Genomic DNA, 20894 nt, shown 5'->3' with positions numbered 1-20894 from the left:
GCTCTCCGGAATTTTCTACGGGTCCTAGCCAATGACGATGCGCGGCTCGACGGTAGGAAAAGGGAGCGCTCTAACCAGCGAAGCTAAGTGTTTGTGCGCGCTAGCCTTAGCGCGCCTTAACAGACAGACGCGACGCGCCCTATTTATTGAGGCCGCGCCGCTTGGTGAGTCAGTCAGTGGTTGCGGCGTGTTCGCCAGCGCTTCGACTGGACTCCCAGGGATCACCCGCTGCTGGCAAGCCCACGGACCGGCGAGGGAGCCTCTTTGTTATTGAATACCTCTGTAGGTGCATGCTTAGCGTTTGTATTCTGTGAACCTCTCGTCGGTGCATTTCAAGTGTTTTTGTGTACTCCTTTGTATCGTCTCTTGCTGTGCATAAATTGTGTTTTGTTTGTTACTTCTGACTCCAAGCCTTACTCTAGCTTGAACCGACGGAAGCTGGGCACCAAACCGCCACCCCCTTCTGTCACTACAAGGTAGTTGAATTCCGGCTGAGCTTGCCACGCAGGTCAAGGGCATCTCCTTTGCGACCGGAACCGCTACCCCCCCTCACTCTAAGGGTGCCTGGGAGTGTGCGCACCGTTAAGGGCGCATCGTTAATAATCATTCTAATTATTACCGGGTGACACCGTGTATATAACAAGACGTAAATGAGTGCCTTGGGGAGTGTCAGAGGAAGCGGCAGGCTGAGGAGGGTGCTCCGCCCGGTAGCTGAGTTCTCGGGCTAGAGCATGCGCCTGGGCGTTCCCGCTGAGCGCCTCATGGACTGGTTCCCATATGAGAAGACGAGGTGTAGACGGTAATGGGAGAGATCGGAGGATAGTGTGCCCCTGTCGGGATATACGACCTGCATCGAAGTTACGAATTGCCTGTTAAGAATCGCTAACGACTACTTTAGTGGAGGGGTCGGTCAGAGCTAACGCGATGGCAACCTCTTTCGCGGTGGTAACAGTTACGGCGTTGAGGACGCTGCAGGCGTTGTGCCAGTTTCGGTGAGGTGCCAATGCAACCGCAACCATAGCGGGGCGAAGGGGATGGTGGGAGGTATCAGTGTGTTTAACGTCGGGGCGACCGGTAAAACGTTTGTGGAGTTGCCGGGCTCGGCCGGCTCTGCACTTTGTATGATACTCTGGATGCATACGTTTGGGAAGCGGAGGTATACGAAGACTGAGTCTCTGCTCAGGCGTGAGGTCCGTATACGTAGAAGTCGCCCTCAGAGGAGTGATTTCTACCTGGCTCAGTACAGCACGGTCCGCATGTGTCAGCGAGGGGCGCTCATATTGGTGCTTCAATCAGCTCGTCGACTGTGTTGGAGATCCCGAGGGTCATCCGTTTGGTGGTAGAAGTGGACGTGGGTAGATCCAATGCTGTTTTGTATGCCTTGCGTAGTAATGCATCCAGTCACTCCCGATCTGTTCGCGTGAGGCGAAGGTAAGGGGCAACGTAGGCAATGCGCGTACAAACTAAGGCTTGTACGAGGCGCAAAAGGTTGGATTTGCGCATGCCCTTAGCTTGTTGGCGACTCTCTTGAGCAAGCGGCTGGTCTGGATTACAGATTGATCTATTCGATGAAGAGTAGTGGCGCTTGCTCCATTATCTTGTAGATGAAGGCCCAGGATACGGATTCGGTCGGTACGGGGTATGGGGGTACCTTGTACTTGCAGATTGAAGGATGCCGGAGATGATCTGGGGCGTCTACCATGGGCTGGGACAATAATGTATTCAGACTTGGTGGCCGAGCAGAATAGGCCAACTGTGGCCAGGTAGGTACCAACGCGATCGATGGCTGTCTGCAGAGTCTCCTCAATCTGGCCGTCACTGCCGTGTGTAATCCAAACAGTGAGGTCGTCGGCATATAGGCTGTGGTGCAAGTGGGCGATATCTGCCGAAAGATTGGGTAGGCCAAGTAGCGTAATATTGAACAGGAGTGGGAAAAGCATTGAGCCTTGGAGTGTACCCTGGCTTCCAGGAGAGATGATGGAAAGATCTCCCTCCTGAACAGGTGTCAAGTTGCACTGTGCGGTTCGTGAGAGAGTCGCGTATATATGAATACGTTCGTTGTCCCACCCCTAGGGTCTGGAGGTTCTGCAGAATGGCTTCGTGGCGGACATTGGCAAAGGCCTTCGCGACATCTAGACCAACTATGACTTTGGTGTCCAAAGTGATGTGCGTCAGCACCTGATGCTTCAGCAAGAGCATGATGTCTGGGGCCGCAAAGTGTGGTCAAAAACCAAACATCGTGTATGGAAGTAGATGTTGTTCTTCTAGGTAACGAAGAAGACGGGTCTAAATTACATGCTCCAATAGTTTTCCTACGCAAGACGTGAAAAAAAATGGGGCGGAGGTTCTAGAGAGTAGGTGGTTTGCCCGGCTCGGGGATGAGCACGAGGTTGGCGCATTTCCACTCTTGCGGGATGGCTCCCCGCTCCCAGCATTTTTGCAGAAAGTATGTGAGCGCCTGAATCGAGGCGTCGTCGAGGTTCCGAAGCATACGGTTAGATATCCGGTCCGGCCCTGCAGCTGAGTTTGTCTTAAGACGATTGAGCTGGGCTCATACCTCCGGTAAAGTGATGGGAGCATCTAAACGGACGTTTTCCTTCCCCTGATAAGGAGGGAGAAATTTCACCGGCCCTGGGCGGATGTAGGTGTCTACTACTTCCTGTTTGAGGGCATCTGAGGTGCCGGGAAATTGGTGGAAGATAGGCTGGAGCTGCTGGCGAGCTTGGAACTTGCTTCCTTCAGGGTCGAGGAAGTGACGGAGTAGTTTCCAGGTGCTTCTGGTGTTAGGAGCCTTATCCATCTGGTCACATATATTGTGCCAGTTTTGGCGTGTAAGCTCTACGGCATAGTTCTCGATGTTTGTATGGACTCGGGCGAGCCGTCGTCGAAGATTCCGATCCCACTTGCGAGTTTGCATCAGGGCCTCCAGCTTGCGCTTACGGTCCCAAAGTTGGGCATAATATCTGTCGCAGTTTGGACAGGAATAAATTGATCATCAGCACTTGGGATTTTCACTCACTGCCGTGATTTTGATATATGCCGCAAGTGATCAATGTGCACTTTCTTCCTGCTTCATGTTCGATGGCGTACTGCTTTGGAGCCGTCGAAGTCTTAATGGTTGCTGTGGTTGTACATGTACATTTTGTTGATAGCATGTGCAAGAACCAAGTTCAGTTTTCTTTGGTGCTATAATTTTTTTGTCTACCATCTGTAGACATACTGAGTGTATTCTTCTATGTCCGTGTCTTCTTTCTTGTGAATGTGTCTTTAGCGCTTTGTCGTTTTGTTAAAAAGTGCTGTGACCCTCGTTAAGAGCTGCCATTCTTTGTTGTATACTTTGTTTTTTTGTTTATGCTTAAACTGAGGGTGCATTTTATTAGGTGCTTCATGTCGATGAAACATAGGACGGTACAAAAATGTTCTCCTTCTACCTCTAGAAGGGCCATTCTGAATAAGGATGCGCTTGCACCAATACTTCACAATTCATTTGGGTGTTTGTGGCAAGCAGGCACTCCGCGGTTTACTACTTCAGTGAGGATGGATGGATGGATGGAATATAGGAGCGTCCCCTTTGAAACGGAGTGGTACCAGTAGCTACCATGCTCATTTTTCTTCCTATATCTTAATTACGGTTTTAGGTGATTGAACTGTACTATTGTTCTATTTATTCAAGTTTTGTTTCTAGATTACTAACATTATGTCACTTTTCTGCTTTTAAGCCACCCATCTTCCAGTCGTTGACATACACGCACCCTGGTGGATGTGTCTGCAGTCGTTTACCATAGCAGTGTCCTATCTTTTGTGCTAATAAAGTGAAACCTGAGGTAAAACATTTTGGATTGTTTTGTATATGATTATTTTCAGTTTTTTTTTATCATCAAGGCTTCCTGTCAGATGCATGTATAAAAAAACAACAAAAAGTACTGAAAGCAAATGGTACACCAATTGTTAGTCAACGACGAGCTGTTGAAAGCTACAAGGAATGTGTTACGTGAGTAGCAGGTCTCTTAAATTGTGTATATTTTTGCCAAAATAAAGGATAGAAACTATACTGCAGCCTGTTGGAAAAACCAGGCATACAAGACGCACTAACTGCACATCATACACGCATTTAAACAAGCCATCACGTTTAGTTTTCTAATGACAAGCAATCAGAATATTGAAAAAGTAAATTCCATGCTTTATTCCCGTATTGATGCCCGTATTCAGGTGAGGTTCATTTGAGCATGTCTTTGAGTCGGGAGTGTAGAGAGTGGATATTAGACAGCTGCATATTGGATATGATATATTGCTGGAAGAGCACACAGGGGATGGCAAAGACAATACAAATCATTCAGTATTATCACCTGGCATTAATAAACCTTTACCAGCAAACCCAGAACACCTCCGGGTTGCGTTGCTGTCTCTCTTAAAAATAATGTGCTGCGGGCCACATCAGCCTTGCAATTCATGTCTCTTTTTGTTTAATATTATCCCTGTTTATGCTTCTGCTTTTTTTGTGTTGCTGTTACTTATTATTTATGGTGTCCTTAAAGCCACGCTTGTATTTTTCTCTTTGGCTCTCTTGCTTAACCCAGAGACAGGTTTAGGCTTTGTGTGACATGTGCACTGGTTAATGTGTGCATGAATGCTACATTACAATGACGATTGCTTCAAGAAAATGGTGTCCGTACTACATCTAGCTCATTGTAATAAGGCATCATAGTAGTAATCATATTCACTCTTCATGGCTGTTCCTTCACTTCCCGAACGTCAAAGAGTATATGTGAAGGCATTTTTTCTAGCCGACGTCTTCACCCTTCTCTCCTCTGAGAAGCTTGCTGCACTAAACCTGCGCTCTAAGTAGACTTACCCCTCAAAGAACTGACACTACTGCTTGTGGAGCCAGTTCCTCGTTGTTGTTGTGGCTATTTGAAGAAGGAAAAGAAAATGCACGGGCCTGCTATTGGCTCTGTAGCTGTGCCACCTCAGGTGCCTCGTGCAGACAGAAGAGAAAATAGAGAAGAAACAAAAGGAAGAGGGAAACCCCGACTGCGGAGTTGGTTACGAGGGACAACGGTGAAGCCGACGGCGACGACGACACGAAACGCAGGAATGAGCGCCAAAGAGCGGCGCTCTAAAACGGTGTTCTCCGGTTCCCGAGCCCCGCCGGGGTGGTGCAGTGGTAAGACGCCCGACTACTGTGCCGGAGTACCCGGGTTCGAACCCGACCTCGGCGGCTGCGTTTCAATGAAGGCAAAACGAAGAGGCGTCCGTGTGCTGTGCGATGTCAGCGCACGTTAAAGATCCCCAGGTGGTCGAAATTACTCCGTAGCCCTCCACTACGCTTCTCTTTCTCTCTTTCCACTTTCACTCCCGCCTCTTTGGACACCTTATTGTTGTCATAGGCTTTGATTGCTGTTTTAGAATCTGTGATAATTATTCTGCTTGATGAATTTGTGATTGCCAGGGCAATCGCCACCGTCTCTGCCTCCTCTGATGAAGAGTGTCTTACGCTACAGCTCGAGATTAGCTCGCCTTTGTCTGGATATGCAAAATGCATTGTGGGAGCTATTGCAAGTGCAAAACTGGTAAACAGTAGCAAAGCAACTAGGCTGGGCCTGACAAATGTTTTTTTCACTTGTGACATTGTGGTGTGATGTGTACCTGCATCAGACGAACAGTGTTGTTACCTTCATAAAATGCTTTTAGTGGATGCAACATGCTCAAAACCAAGAAGAATTATACCGACAGTTATTTTTTAATATCTGCCAAATAGAGTGACACTCCGCATGCAGTGAAATGTGCATACAGTATGCTATATGTCTAATTCAGGACACAATAAATGCCATCAGTGTGAAAGCTAACCTGTTGCTGTCAGTGGGCATCTGGCTACGCTTCTTTTATTACATTTTTATTGCTGCCAGAAAATCATATCTCCTTATTTTTGTGACGAAATTCGCAGTAACGTTTTCTGTGCGGCTACTTGCAAACGTCCCTGCCGCGATGGCTCAGATTATAGGTGCTCGGCTCTTTGACCCGCATTACGTGCTGTTACGTTTCTCCACCGACAAGTGGGACAGCTGACGCCGCCACCGCATAGCAACAGGCAGAACCACGAGCGGATCGGCCATTTCAACGCCGTTCATCGGCCGCGCAACGCTTCCTCCCGCGGGCAAGTCTCGACGTGATCCTGCCACGCGCGAAATGTGTGTGCGTGCGTGTGTGTGCAAACGCCGGCCAAGCCCGGAGCTCGGGGGAGAGTGCTCCGCCCTCGCCCGTCTGCAGGAGGTGGAGGAGATGCGGTCGCACCACCTGCGATTGAGTCATCCCATCTTGGCCAGACTTGTCGGGCTCTCCATTTCCTGTGAGGGTTTTCCCTTTCCTTGTGAACTGGCAAGCCTATAAAAAGCAGCGGCCGACTTCGCTGCGACAGAGACTACTTTGACGCGCCGTGGAGACGACGCTAGACACCAGCTGTGTGAACGTGTCTGTATTCTCTCCGGGTCAGCTTCTCTGCCCGTTCCGTCATGATGTTGTAGTAAAGGTTGTTTCGTTAGAAGACGCTTCGTCTTTGCTGGAACCGTTGATGCCGTCCGCCGTCCACGGAGCCGCCAGGCCAACGCTACCGAGGGGCCGCGCGCCACTGTAACAACTGGCGTCAGCGGTGGGATGAGCCACGCGAGCCTCAAACGTAATAACTGGTGGCAGCGGTACGATACCCAGGCTCGCGACCCAAATCTAATAGTGCGTAACCCAGCCATGACGATAGCATTGCAATGGAATTAACACGCTAAAGGTATTTTGATGTCAGCCCAGGCTAAGATCGCCAAATATATGGTCCAATGCCTGAGCTCTCCACTATACGTGTTTTCACAATCCGAGTATCTTGCGCTCAAACTACGCCACTCCGCCGGGCCGATATCCGCACGCTATACCACTGAAGCAGACACGTAGATTTTAAGCTGTAGCAGACTTGCTAATATGATGGAAACGGTGGGTTGCCGCAGGCAGTTTCCAACGGCAGTGATACCAATTGAGAAGGCCAGCGTTGTCGTCGGACAGGTGTGTCTCTTCTCTAGTCGCAACTGCAGCCCGAAAATCTGCCGGGCGCTTTCTTTCCAGTATTCGTAAACAAATTCTTTATACGCACTAGATGAGAAGTGCAAATCTACCGTGGGTCTTTATTTAATTGGTCAAGTTCTTCATCTTCGCCGATTTCTGAAGTCCATAAATAAAACTTATGATTTCAAGTGCGGCGTCGTTCGCATGTGATGGCCGGCTGCTTCGCTCAGCCTATAGCTGGACAGCATGTGCACTATGATGCTCTGTCGTAGCGTTGGCTGGGGTCGCAAAAACCGCAACTACATAGTACAGTACAGCCGCAAGTATCTCCAGCCTTGCCCTGCCGCGCGACGCGTATATGCGGCGCAAGCATGGTTCGCACCGACCCATCAGCTTCTCGGCATCGCAACGTTACAATTTTTTGTAATCGGTGCGACGTTATTTTTTCTAATATTTTTTTTCTTGTTTTCCAAATTTCGTAATAAATTTCTGTGTATACGCGTTTTCGCGCCGCCCCGATTTACACGTCACGGGTGCGTCACAACATGGCCGAAAAGGCGAATGCGGCCGCAGCACAAGCCCCATCAATTATGAGCACTATCACAATTATTATCCGAAATGCTACTCGTACGTAATTATAGCTTCTCCAATAGACTGTTACAAGATTGTCGTAGTGGATGACGACTCTGCTTCTAAATCCCAGCCTTCAACTGCATTCACAAGTGGAAGATGCCGGGCTAATTGGTAATGCATAACAAATATAACAGCGCAAAGAACGGGACGAAACACGGAAGGAAGAAACACGGACTAATTTACGCAAAAAAAAATCTGTTCGCTTTGAGGATTCCTTCAGCTTCAGAACGTGATGGTACTAAGGCACTCAGCAACGCTAACTGTGTGATTCTCTCTCGCAGCATACAAACTTGAGGGCGGACACAACGAAAAAAGCGGAAATATGCTGCTTTGAGGCCCAGTATGCCCACAGTTTCAACAGCAGACACAGCGCGAGAACAAAGAATGAGGAAAACGCAATTGTAATAACAGATACAAGTAGAAGAAGCAGAACATGTAGTTCACGAGTATAGAAAACTGGGCGAGTTGGATTGGATTCATATTAAAGCAGCGCGAAAACACAAGACTAAAAGGAACAGCAGACGACACAAGCGCTTTCTAACAACTGAATTTTTATTCATAGAAGGGTGTAGCTATATAGGAACCAACCCAGATAAAATCAAGACGAGACGCGTAAAAACCACCGCGATGCCCATTTAGAAACAGTGCGCGTGCGCAAAGTGAGGATTAAACACTTCAACACAACTAACAAAACTATCCACCTCCCACATGACAAACACTCGCTAACACCTCATCGCCAAATATTCACCGAGAGCGTGAATCTCTTTTTCTTCAATATTAACGGAAGGTGTAGCTACGCACGCGTCAAACTCTTTATTTATCAGACGCCTCGACCAGCTCTCTGCATATCCGATCAGGGTGACTGAACAAGATATTGGTCCTGTCCAAATGGGGGTAACAATCTTTACACTCCCGGCAATGAGCGGCAAGGTTGGACGACACAGCTCCTTTTACTGATCTGCGGTGTTCAAACAAGCGCTCAAAAATACAACGGCCCGTCTGGCCAATGTAAGATTTTCCACAGGAAAGCGGGATGGAATATACCACAGCCGTGTCGCAGTCGATGAGCGGTTTCTTGTGCGCTACCGTGCACTTCATCCTCGCCTGGGTGCCTTGGGAATCTAGCTTCCTCCGCACTGCACTACAGAAGTTGTCCAGCTTATTTTTAGCTGTGAAAAGTACTTTTAAACCGTGTCTTTCTCCAACCTTTTTCAAACGGTGTGAAATTCCGTGTAAGTACGGAATCCCCAGACCGGAAAGCGTGGCGTGACATGGTCAAGAGGGTCACGAAGAGTCGGACACGACTGAACGACTGAACTGAACTGACGGAATCCCCACTTTTCCTGTGTTCTCTCTAACTTTATCAGACTCTTTTGCAAAATTTGAACCCGTATTCATTAACCTTTTCGATACTTGTGCCAACGTCACATCCGGAAACCCAGCGTCTCTAAGCTTTTAACTTGCTCCTGGAAGCTGGCCTCAACCCTATGGGAGCACGACTTCACCAATGAAGCCTTGAGACGAGAGGTCGCTATGCCTGCATTTACCAACTTTGAATGTCCTGAATTGTAGCTTAGGAGCGGCTTAGCTGTTCTTGGATTATACTCCCAACACACCCATGTCTCATGGCATATGACCTTCAAATCAAGAAACCGTATAGAACCAGAGTCCGGTAGCTCAAAAGTGAAACCTAGACCCTGGACTCTCTCGTTGAAAATCTTAATTACATCAGTGACACTTCTGGGGGATCCTTGATTCAAAAACACCAAAAAGTCATCGACATAACGCAACACTTTCACAGCTATGCCCTTCAGATCCTCTTGCAAAGTCATGTCCACCCTGCTGAGAAAAATGTCACTTAGTCTTGGTGTCTCAGTGGAGAGTTTTCTTGAACTTTTATCCTTTTACCTGCGTTCCACCTTTGTTGGATGGGGTGAAAAGGTTTTCGTCCAACGGTCCGGTGTTTGTATTGGATCTCGGGTAGCCCCTGTGCTAAGTGAGATTTTTCTCAGCAGGATGGACATGACTTTGCAAGAGGATCTGAAGGGCATAGCTGTGAAAGTGTTTCGTTATGTCGATGACTTTTTGGTGTTTTTGAATCAAGGATCCCCCAGAAGTGTCACTGATGTAATTAAGATTTTCAAAGAGAGAGTCCAGGGTCTAGGTTTCACTTTTGAGCTACCGGACTCTGGTTCTATACGGTTTCTTGATTTGAAGGTCATATGCCATGAGGCAGGGGTGTGTTGGGAGTATAATCCAAGAACAGCTAAGCCGCCCCTAAGCTACAATTCAGGACATTCGAAGTTGGTAAAGGCAGGCATAGCGACCTCTTGTCTCAAGGCTTCATTGGTGAAGTGCTCCCATAGGGTTGAGGCCAGCTTCCAGGAGCAAGTTAAAAGGCTTAGAGACGCATGGGTTTCCGGATGTGACGTTGACACAAGTATCGGAAAGGTTAATGAATACGGGTTCAAATTTTGCAAAAGAGTCTGATAAAGCTAGAGAGAACACAAGAAAAGTGGGGATTCCGTACTTACACGGAATTTCACACCGTTTGAAAAAGGTTGGAGAAAGATATGGTTTAAAAGTACTTTTCACAGCTAAAAATAAGCTGGGCAACATCTTTAGTGCAGTGCGGAGGAAGCTGGATTCCCAAAGCGAGGATTCCCAAAGCCCAGGCGAGGATGAAGTGCACAGTAGCGCACAGGAAACCGCTCATCGACTGCGACACGGCTGTGGTATATTCCCATCCCGCTTTCCTGTGGAAAATCTTACATTGGCCAGACGGGCCGTTGTATTAATGAGCGCTTGTTTGAACACCGCAGGTCAGTAAAAGGAACTGTGTCGTCCAACCTCGCCGCTCATTGCCGGGAGTGTAAAGATTGTTACCCCCATTTGGACAGGACCAAAATTTTGTTCAGTCACCCTGATCGGATATGCAGAGAGCTGGTCGAGGCGTTTCTGATAAAGAGTTTGACGCGTGCGTAGCGACACCTTCCGTTAATCTTGAAGAAAAAAGGATTCACGCTTTCGGTGAATATTTGGCGATGAGGTGTTAGCGGGTGTTTGTCATGTGGGAGGCGGATAGCTTTGTTAGTTGTGTTGAAGTGTTTAATCTTCATCTGCGCACGCGCACTGTTTCTAAAAGGGCATCGCGGTGGTTTTCACGTGTCTCGTCTTGATTTTATCTGAGTTGGTTCCTATATAACTACACCCTTCTATGAATAAAAATTCAGTTGTTAGAAAGCGCTTCTGTCGTCTCCTGTTCCTTTTAGTGTTGTGTTTTCGCGCTGCTTTAAGATGAAGCAGAACATGTAGCCATGATATCACGCACGGTGCTAGCTCACAAGAAAGACACTCACAGAAGATAGGCGGACAGGACACACGCCTGTCTGCAGTGAGTGTCTTTCTTGTGCGCTAGCGTCATGCTTGCATTCGTTCACCAACTAGCCCAATTAAGAGCAATAACATGACATCACTATTGACTCAAAATGGAATGCAAGACTGATTTTAGGGATCTCCTAGAAGTATCTTTGAGTTTTATATTTCTGTCGTGAAGGGAGTATAGTCAAGTTGTAAGATGTTGATTGGGTGTAGTAATTAGTGCAAAAACACGGTAACGACCAGAGCTGTTTGTTACGTGTGTTAAAAGATGGAATGTAATGGATCATACGAAGCATTTGAAGAAAAATGGTTTCAGTGCTTTTTTAGAGCCTTTTTATACAAACCTAACAGCTGAAATGAAAACAAACGCGCATGCCAAAGTCTAGAAAGAGATTACGTGTGTGCGAGTACCATAGAACGCTTGCAAGTAGTCTTATTGCCCGCGCGGTAACAATTTTTCAATATTTTGCTTGGCAGAAGTACCCCATATAATAAAACAATAAGTGAGAGATGGATGTAGAAAAGCGTTATGGATTAAAAGTTTAACTTTACTTGCCCAATTTAGCGGCATATGATGCTGTCTATTTTGTTCATTTTATTTCTAACACACTTAGTCTGCGCGTCCCCGTTTTAATTCTCGGCGAAGATAACACCTAGACACAGTATAGTTGAGACTACTTAAGTTTTACTTTCACCAAGTAGAAGAATTTCACCACGTTCATTTCTTTACTTTTAGCATGAAAAATTATGCCTGTTGTTTTATTTCTATTAACGTTTAGGCAATTAGCTATACAGGAGTTTAATAAATGTATCAGAAATTCCTTTCCAGGTGCTATACCTTGACTTACATTCTTGCCCATAGTAAGCATTGTTACGTCATCAGCAAATGGTATTAGATGTGCAGAAATGGGTAAAGAAAATAAATCATTGTATATAGCAAGAATAAAAAGGGTCCAAGAATTCTGTCTGTGAAACGCCGAAAGTGATGACCTCGGTGGCTATTTTTATGAAAGACACTGTTTGCGATAGCTCAAGTAAGGCTGTAGTAAGGAAAGGCTGGTACTCCTAATGTCGTAATGGTTTAACTTTTCTAAGAGGAGACCATGACTATTACATGGAAAACTTTGCGTACTTCGCCAGACATTTTGGCTGCAGCGGAGGAGTGGAACGAACGTGGGATCCTCACTGAGTTCTTCACTGTGTTTTACAGCCCTGCCATAACCATCGCCTGTTTTCTTTCGGAAGACTGATTCCTGGAAAGATTGGACTATCGCCTGCTTCAGGTATCGGCAAGACCCAAGCAATCCACAGGGAGCTGGAGCCTGGGACTGAAGCTGCACAAACTTTTGCGACGGGGGGTGTAGTACTATGCTAGGTGTTTTGGCAGCAGCGGCGGAGCGGGAAGAAAGTGGGATCCTCACTGAGTTCTTCACTGTGTTTAACAGCCGTCATCTTCTCCCGTTTTCTTTCGAAAGACTGATTCCTGGAAAGACTGGACTATCGCCTTCTTCACGTATTAGCAACACCAAACCAATCCATGGGGAGCCGGCGCCTGGGACTGAAGCTGCACAAACTTTTGCGACGGGGGGGGGGGGGGGGGGGGGCGTAGTACTTTGCCAGGCATTTTGGCAGCAGCGGCAGAGCGGAACGAACATCGTATCATCACTGTGCTCCTCACAGTGCTATACAGGTTGTTCAATCTGTTTTATAATATGTTAGTGCTTGTTTCTTAGTTTCCGTAGCTGCTGCCAGCCTGCTAGTGTTTTCTTTGCCTGTGTATAGCTCATCATGTCGCGGTGTGGGAAGTTCCGGTAAATATTGAAAGATGACGAAAATATCATTACATGCAACGAGTGTGAATTTTGTTTTCATGGCTCGGTATGCTCCGGAATGAGTGAAACGATATTCGCTTCAAAACTAGAAGGGGGTTAAAAGGCATGAACGTGTGAGGCATGTAGACGTTTAGGTGGAGGGAAGGGCGACACCTCAAATGCAGACCCAAATGATTAAAGAGTGGAACATACTGCCTGACTTCATGGTAAAAAGTAATACTAATTCTACCATGGTAATACTCTAGATGCCTTTCTTGAAAACCTGAAAACATACTTTGAACATAACGCACCTATATAAAAGTTGTCCCTCAGCGTAATTCTTTTTTGCTGTATTGTTTGATTTTCTGCTTTACGTCTACTGTATTTGCTTGTATTTTGGGTCGGACGTTTGTAGTTGTTGAAATGTGCTCCCTTTTTTTCTTGCATTATGTTTATTCTCCACTCCTGCATACACTGACTGTAAATGAAATGAATTCAGATAACTCCTTATTGTGGAAATAAAGCTGACTTCCCTTCTGCCTTTCATCGGTAAGCTAGACGACGTCGAGAGCTCCAGATGTTACAGGAGGAGTTTGCTTCTGTAAAAGGGCGCCTTGACACACAGGCTAAAGAAATCAAGGGTATTAAAAGTCCAGTTGACAAACAGGAAAGAGGTGCGAGCTCAAAAGTCACAGTGTATATAAATGACTTAGAATGGCGCAGCAGGCGCTTGAACATCGAAATTCACGGAATTAATGAGGCCGACGGGGAGGACCTTTTTTGGCAAAGGTCAACGAAGTGGCAGAAAAAATTAAAGCCCCCAGGAAGACGTACTTGCACTTCAATGGTTGTCTGCGAAACGATGATAAAATGTATGACTGCAGTCAGAAGAGGAAGACGATACATTATTTATCACAGAAAACATACTCGAGAGCGTTGTTTAAAACAACAAAGGGCTGGGCATAACAGGCTGACTGGGCATACGTGTAGCATGCCAACGGGAAGGTTTTGGTGCGTAGAAAGCATGGTGACTCAGCGAAGGTTGTAAAGAGCCTGAGTGATCTCTCCGCAATCAGCCGCTGAGTACGTCGCCGTGCAGTTGGAAATCTGAGTACCTCTATCCTGAAATAGAGGACCTATGAATTGTAACATTGCAAAAACTTAGAAACAATCTTGGTGGTCAGAAACGTGGTTATCTACGCTGCTTTCATTTGCATTCGCCATTCATATTCAACTAGATTGCTTAACTGGAATGTTGATTTAATAGACATGAAAAATGTTTTCATGTGCTGATGGTAACCGAAACATGGCAGACAAACTGTTGTGGTTCCATTGACCTACCTAATATGAAACCTTTTTCTGTTAATAGAACGACGCGTAAGGGTGGTGGTGTGTCGGTGATAGTAAGCTGTCTTCTGCAGCCTCCCTTACTTTCAGAATTTACTTGTGTTACAGACGATTATGAGGTTGTTAGCCGCCCTCCGGGCGGCTCTGTCTTTGAAATCCTTGTGTTCTTAGATAATCTTTTGTCATTTGTTAACCAAAATTGGTACACTGTGATACTCGCCGGTGATTTTAATCTTGATATGAGCAATAACAGCTCGAAGAAAATATATTTTGAAAATAGCCTGTCCTACTCGAATAACACTGTCAACGCCAACAATTCTAGATTTGGTAATAACCAGTTACGAACAGAACCTTGTTACCGTTTCTGTTGATAATTATGCAATTAGTGACCACTTGCCTTTTGTTTTGTAGCATATGAATCGATAATCAGGCAAACCTAACCTCCACCACAATGGGGCTACTATTTATCAGCCTGTTACACCAACCCTCCCAGAAGCTTTCCGCAGGGAGTTAAGGTCCTGCTCCATGGGGCACACGAGAAGCGCACGAGCAAGGCGCCTACGTGCCCAGTGCCGCGCCCTGATAATGCTGGAAAAAGTACGCATCTCGATGAGGCTTCTCTGGCGCGCGCTGCTCCTGTATTGTTCCAAGACGTCGTAGGCTGAAACCGGCCGAAACATTTCGACTGCTACTTGAAGCTTGTCCCGGAGGGACTTCCAGCGCCTTTGCACACGCTCGATGCTGTCTGCGCGATTACAGCACGAGGATTTTTAAGCACATTTCACTTATTCAATGCTTGCCGTAAACAATGCGCTGATCTGCGCACGGTGCTCCCGACAGCGCCTCAGATGCCACTTCTCCCCACATAGCTTCTTTGACTTGCTACAACAGACGCTTGGGCAAGTTGGTAATCCACTGAGGTTGTTGAAAAACGTCCTTCGCTGTTAGAGCCACCGAAGCACTACTAGCACAATCCTCTACCCTCGCGATCTCAACGGCTTCCAGAATTTCACAGGTTAGCTGATTGCGGTCTTTCTTTATCTTTTTCGAATCGTGGCGTGCAATTATCACAGACCCTGCAGTCACTGCTTCGTACACTTTGAAGCGCTCATTGAGGCCCGATATATTGTTTCCCGCGGAATGAACACCTTCCTGACAAACTGCCTAACTGTGCAACGTTGCTTACCTTCTTGCATTAACGTTAGTGTCGATCAGGACAAGAAAAGCATCAACGAACCGGAAGCACAACCCTTCCACACGATTTCTCAGCTTCCTGCCTTTTTTCGCTAAAAAATGATCACTTAGCACAAGTGCAATACCAATGCAAATTTGGTTTGGAAGGGTCGAAGGTTGTGCAGTGCTTCCGTTTCGTGGATGATTTTCTTGCCCTGATCGACACTAAAGTTAATGACTTCCAGAGAGTTATGCCAGACTCTAAATCTATTTTCGAAGACTGCCTTCATCCGCTGAAGGTAACCTTTGAATTTCCTAAAGATAATGCGATCAGATTTCTTCATCTGAAGCAGTCCTTTTCGCCTAGTCATACATGCTGGATGATGTACGAACCACGAACCCAAAACAGTATAAACCATTACTTCCATTTGCATCATCTCATTCAAAACTGGTGAAAAGAGCCGTTATCCTGTTATATTAATGCACCTAAAAAGTCATGCTTCCACTCTATGAATTACAGCTTCGATTATCAAACCCGACGTCTAGTGAGTGCCGGATATCCAAAGCAGTTGCTTGTCACAACAGCAGAATCAATTCTTTCAGGTTTAAACTCGAAGAAAAGGAACGAGGCTCCACCTGCAACTGTTCAGAGAAAAGAAAACGTAACAGTGCTTCTATATATTCACGGCCTTTCACACAAATTCAAGAAGAAGCCGATTTAATATCAGAGTCGCCCTTTCGGCACCCAACAAGCTGGGGATGATATGCAAGAAGGTAAAAAACGCTGCGTTCGTTGCACAACGTTGCTCAGTTAGGCACAAAATCCACTTTGACCCCTGTCAGGAAGGTGTTGTTTATTCCATTCCGCTTTCTTGCGGGAAACAATATATCAGGCAGACGGGACAGTGCCTCAATGAGCATCACTTCAATGTGTACGAAGCAGTGACTGCAGTGATAATTACACGATTCGAAAAAGACAAAGAAAGACCGCAATCAGCTAACCTGTGAAGCCGTTGAGATCGCGAGGGTAGAGGATTGTGTTAGTAGGCTCTAACAGCGAAGGAATTGAGGTTTTTGAACACAAGGCAATGACGCCGTCATCCGCAGCTGGAGATGTATCTATCACGTTTTCTTTTATTGATTGTTCCTTGTATATATTTTCGCGACCCAAGCAATAAAGCATCAGTTGAAAATCAGCGCTTGTTTGTGTACTTCTTATGTCCTCGTCTTCTTTTTTGCGTTGTCTCAATTCTTTGACTTATTTATTTAATGCGGTTGTGGCTGGCGAGTCACAGCGATTGGCGCCGCTACACTGCAGCGATGAACCTTTCCTTGTCTATCGACAAACTCTACGCACATTTCTACGCACCGCAGTCGCCGTAGCACCGATGCCAAAAAAAAAAAAAAAAGGGAACAGAGAGATCGCAGAGACGACGCGAAAGGCATCCTCTGATTGGTGCACGCCAGCTAATAACCAGCGAGTCTCCTCGCGCCAGCGCGAGCGCGCAGCTAGCGTAGCGGAAATATCTGACATGGACAGATATTTCTCTGCGCGAGTCTCAGCTCGCGCCTGGCACGTCACGCATGCGCAGATAGACTCCAGCGTACGTTCGCGCGCGTACGCGCACCGCTCGGGCCAGCTCGGGCGCCCCATGGAGCGGGGCCTTTAGAAACAGTCTGCTGGGACAACGTCCTTCAAGCAGCAGACGCCAAAGTGGCTTATGACACTTTTTAAGCTCGTTTCTTTTGGTCTACCAACGTCATTTCGTTTTTAAACGCTGCACGGCAGACAAGAGATGTCGAAACCCTTGGGTGACAAAGGACCCATTGGAGGTTAAAGAAATTCATCTGATCTCGCTGCGTTCAAGGGATTTCGTAATGATTTAACTAAGCTGTTGAAAAAAGCAAGGGACCTCAACTATCAAAACATGTTCAGTTCTAGCGGAAAACACACCGACCTAATTTGGAACAACTTGAATGCGCTCATGGGCCGAAGTGAGAAAAAAAAGAGTTGATGAAATTCTTCACGAAGGACAAAAGGTGAATGAGGAAGCAATGGTTAATATTTTCAACAATTACTTTGTTCACAGGGACTCAAATGCAAACCAGACAGCATCCTATAAAACTTTAGGGAACGAAAACCCTAGTACACTATTTTTCGAACCAACAGATGCAAATGAGATATGTTTTCTTTAGTTTAAATAATTCTGAAACCGTTGCTGCTGACGGTATAAAAATAAGACCTGTGAAGTATACCATACATATAATCTGCCTTATTTTCGCACATATATTTATTCTTTGTATTTCTACAGGAGTTCTGCCTTCAAAAATGCAAGTTGCCTGCATGATAGCTTTATTTAAAAAAAGGTGATAAGAGTGTCGTATCTAACTACAGGCCTGTATCACTTTATACACCTCAACCCCTATTTGAATTGAGCAATATCCCACTAACCCTGGATGCATGTTAACGTTATTTTAGGTGGTGATTTTAATTTACAAAATGTAGAATGGGCCTCCCTTAAGCCGAATATTGTGAGCCCTCCACGGATCTTCTTTCATTTGTACATACCATGATATTCGTCTTCCTCTTGTACATACCATCATCATCGTCCCGCGGCGCCGGCTCCGACGGCTCCGGCAGACTTGGCCGTTGGATTCTACGCCTGCAAGAATACCATTTCGACGTCGTTTATAAATCTGGCCGCCAACACCAAGACGCCGACGCTCTTTCTCGCTGCCCGGTTTCGGAATCAGCCTGCTGTTTTTCTTCACAATACATTTCAACCTCTGAATACAGCCGATCATCGCTTCCACCGACGCATATCTCTGCAGTTTCTTTTGACGACTCTGAGAACAAGCACGCTCTCCGCTCACAGCAATTAGCTGATGCCTACTGTCGGCCCATCATCGACCGCCTTATCGGCGCTTCGAGCCCACCCAACGCTAGGCTTCGCCGACAGCTTCGCAATTTCAAGCTTGAAGATGGCATACTACGCCGCCACGTGTATTATCCTGATGAAACTCACTGGCTCCCAGTCGTACCGCGTGTGCTTCGCCCACGTACACTAGCGGCTTTCCACGATGACGTACTGCAGGTCACCTTGGTTTTAACAAAACATACGACCGCGTGAAAAGACGATTCTTTTGGCCTGGCCTGTCTACCACCGTAGCTAAATACGTTGCTTCCTGCCATCTGTGCCAACGTCGCAAGCGGCCGACGTCTTCCCCCGCTGGTCTCCTACAACCCCTTCCCTGTCCCGCCACACCATTCGACGTAGTCGGCATCGACTTATATGGTCTCCTACCTCTCTCCAATGGGGGTAACCATTGGATTATAACAGATGTCGACCACCTTACACGCTATGCTGAGACGGCCCCTGCACCGACTGTTTCTGCTGAAGAGGTAGCTAATTTCTTTTTGCGGTCAATTGTATTTTGTCATGGCGCTCCTCGGGTGCTTCTAAGTGACCGCGGGACGGCCTTCTTATCGACAGTCGTATCCGAAGTTCTTCGTGCGTCATCCACCCTCCATAAGACAACCTCAAGCTACCATCTCCAGACTAACAGTCTGACTGAGCGATTTCACCGCCCCCTATCGGATATGCCATCCATGTACATCACACCGGATCATCGAAATTGGGATACTGTTCTACCATTCGTCACATTCGCCTATAATACTGCAGTACAGCGGACTACCGGTTACTCCCCATTTTTCCTCGTTTTCGGCCGTCCTCCCACTACAATCCTCGACACTTCCTTCTTCTCTACGCCCGACTACTCCTCATCACTACCAGCCCAGTTCTTATCCCGTGTGGCCAGATGCCGTCATCTTGCACGCCTCAACACAGAAGCGTGCCAGCAAGACCGCAAGAGTCGCTACGATTCGAAACATCGCGTGCTCTCTTCGTCGTGGTGACGAAGTACTGCTCTATACACCACTGCGCACCCCTGGCCTTAGTGATAAATTTCAGCACCGCTATCTTGGTCCCTACAAGGTAATCAACCAAACTTCCCCAGTAAACTACCAAGTCACACCTGTTGATTCCCCAGCTGATCGACGCCACCGTGGAACTGAAATTGTTCATGTATCTCGCTTGAAGCCGTTTGTGCGCCGCGGTACATCGGTTGGTTAGGAGCGGCCAGGCTGGCCGCTTCCGACCCCCCGGGCAGACTGTGTGAGCCCTCCACAGATCTTTCATTTGTACATACCATGATCTTAGTCTTCCTCTTGTACATACCATCATCATCGTCCCGCGGCGCCGGCTCCGACGCGCGCTTGGGTTTTCTCCATCAGATTAAACGCTGACACGGCATACCTTGCCTTGCCTTCACGACCTTGCCGTCTGGACCTGGCCTTCTTTCACAATATAAATACCACATCGCTTCTTTATACTGCTTTTCGTGAAATTATTAACACTCATTCCCTATTTCAGTTTGTAGAATACCCAACTAGAATAGGCTGTAGTAGAGCAAATATACTTGATTTAATTTTCTGCAACGATCGCACCCTAGTTTCTTCATTCACCACAATTCCCGGTTTAGGCGACCATAAAGTGGTAATCGCAACATTGTCCTGCTCTGCCAAGCACCGCAGAAAGCCGCCACCACGTACTGTATTTCATTACGAAAGAGAAGAGTAATTCTCGCTATCACGTGAACTCGATGCCTTTCTCCAAGGATTTAGACATCACAGTTCTAGACTTGATATACATTCCACGTGGCACATACTGAAGACAAAACTCCTGGCCCTATTGCAGACGTATGTACCGTCACGCACCATTTCGTCGAAGTGTCGAACTGATAGCCTTTGGATGAATACCGCCATTCGAACGATAAACAAAAGGCACCGCTTATGTCGTAGGTACTGTCAATCACCAGAGCCTTCCTTGCATTGTAAATTGAAAGAGCTGAGCAAGATTATAACGCGAGAGATGCGCAGGGCTCAACGTGAGTATCTGGGTGTTCTAGGCGGAGAAATAAAGAATCATTCAAAACAAGTATGGAATACGTAAAAAGAAAGCAGCGCATAAGAGACAACATCCCTGATACTATAGATGACGTAAACTATAGCTCGGACCTGGAATGCAATGATGGACAGTAATACAAGTGCGCAACAAAGACGAGACAAAGAGGAGAAGTGGACAACGTCTCTTTGTCGCATCTTTGTTGCGCACTTATATTACTGTCCATCATGGTTCCTCACCTCGCCCAATCAGCCGCTCTTCTACTGGAATGCAACAGTTTATTTTTGTTTTTCAGTCAGTTTTTTCTCTATTGGCATGCCCTACCGACGGCTTGCATATTGTGAATGAGTTTACGGAGATGAGTGGCATAGATTTCTCAGTGCATGGAATACTGTTACTTTTGCAGAAGCTCAAGGTAAACACGGCACCCAGTCCTTACCACATTCTGAATTGCATTTTGAAGAACAGTGCAGTTTCTGTCGCTCTCTTTTTAGTAACACTCTTTCAAACATCAATGGATGTCGGCGCCTTGCCCGATGAC

Source organism: Amblyomma maculatum, chromosome 1 (genome assembly GCF_055883805.1).
Source record: "Amblyomma maculatum isolate TAMU_Amacu chromosome 1, ASM5588380v1, whole genome shotgun sequence".
NCBI classification, from domain to species: domain Eukaryota; kingdom Metazoa; phylum Arthropoda; class Arachnida; order Ixodida; family Ixodidae; genus Amblyomma; species Amblyomma maculatum.
This window is presented reverse-complemented; position numbering follows the sequence as displayed.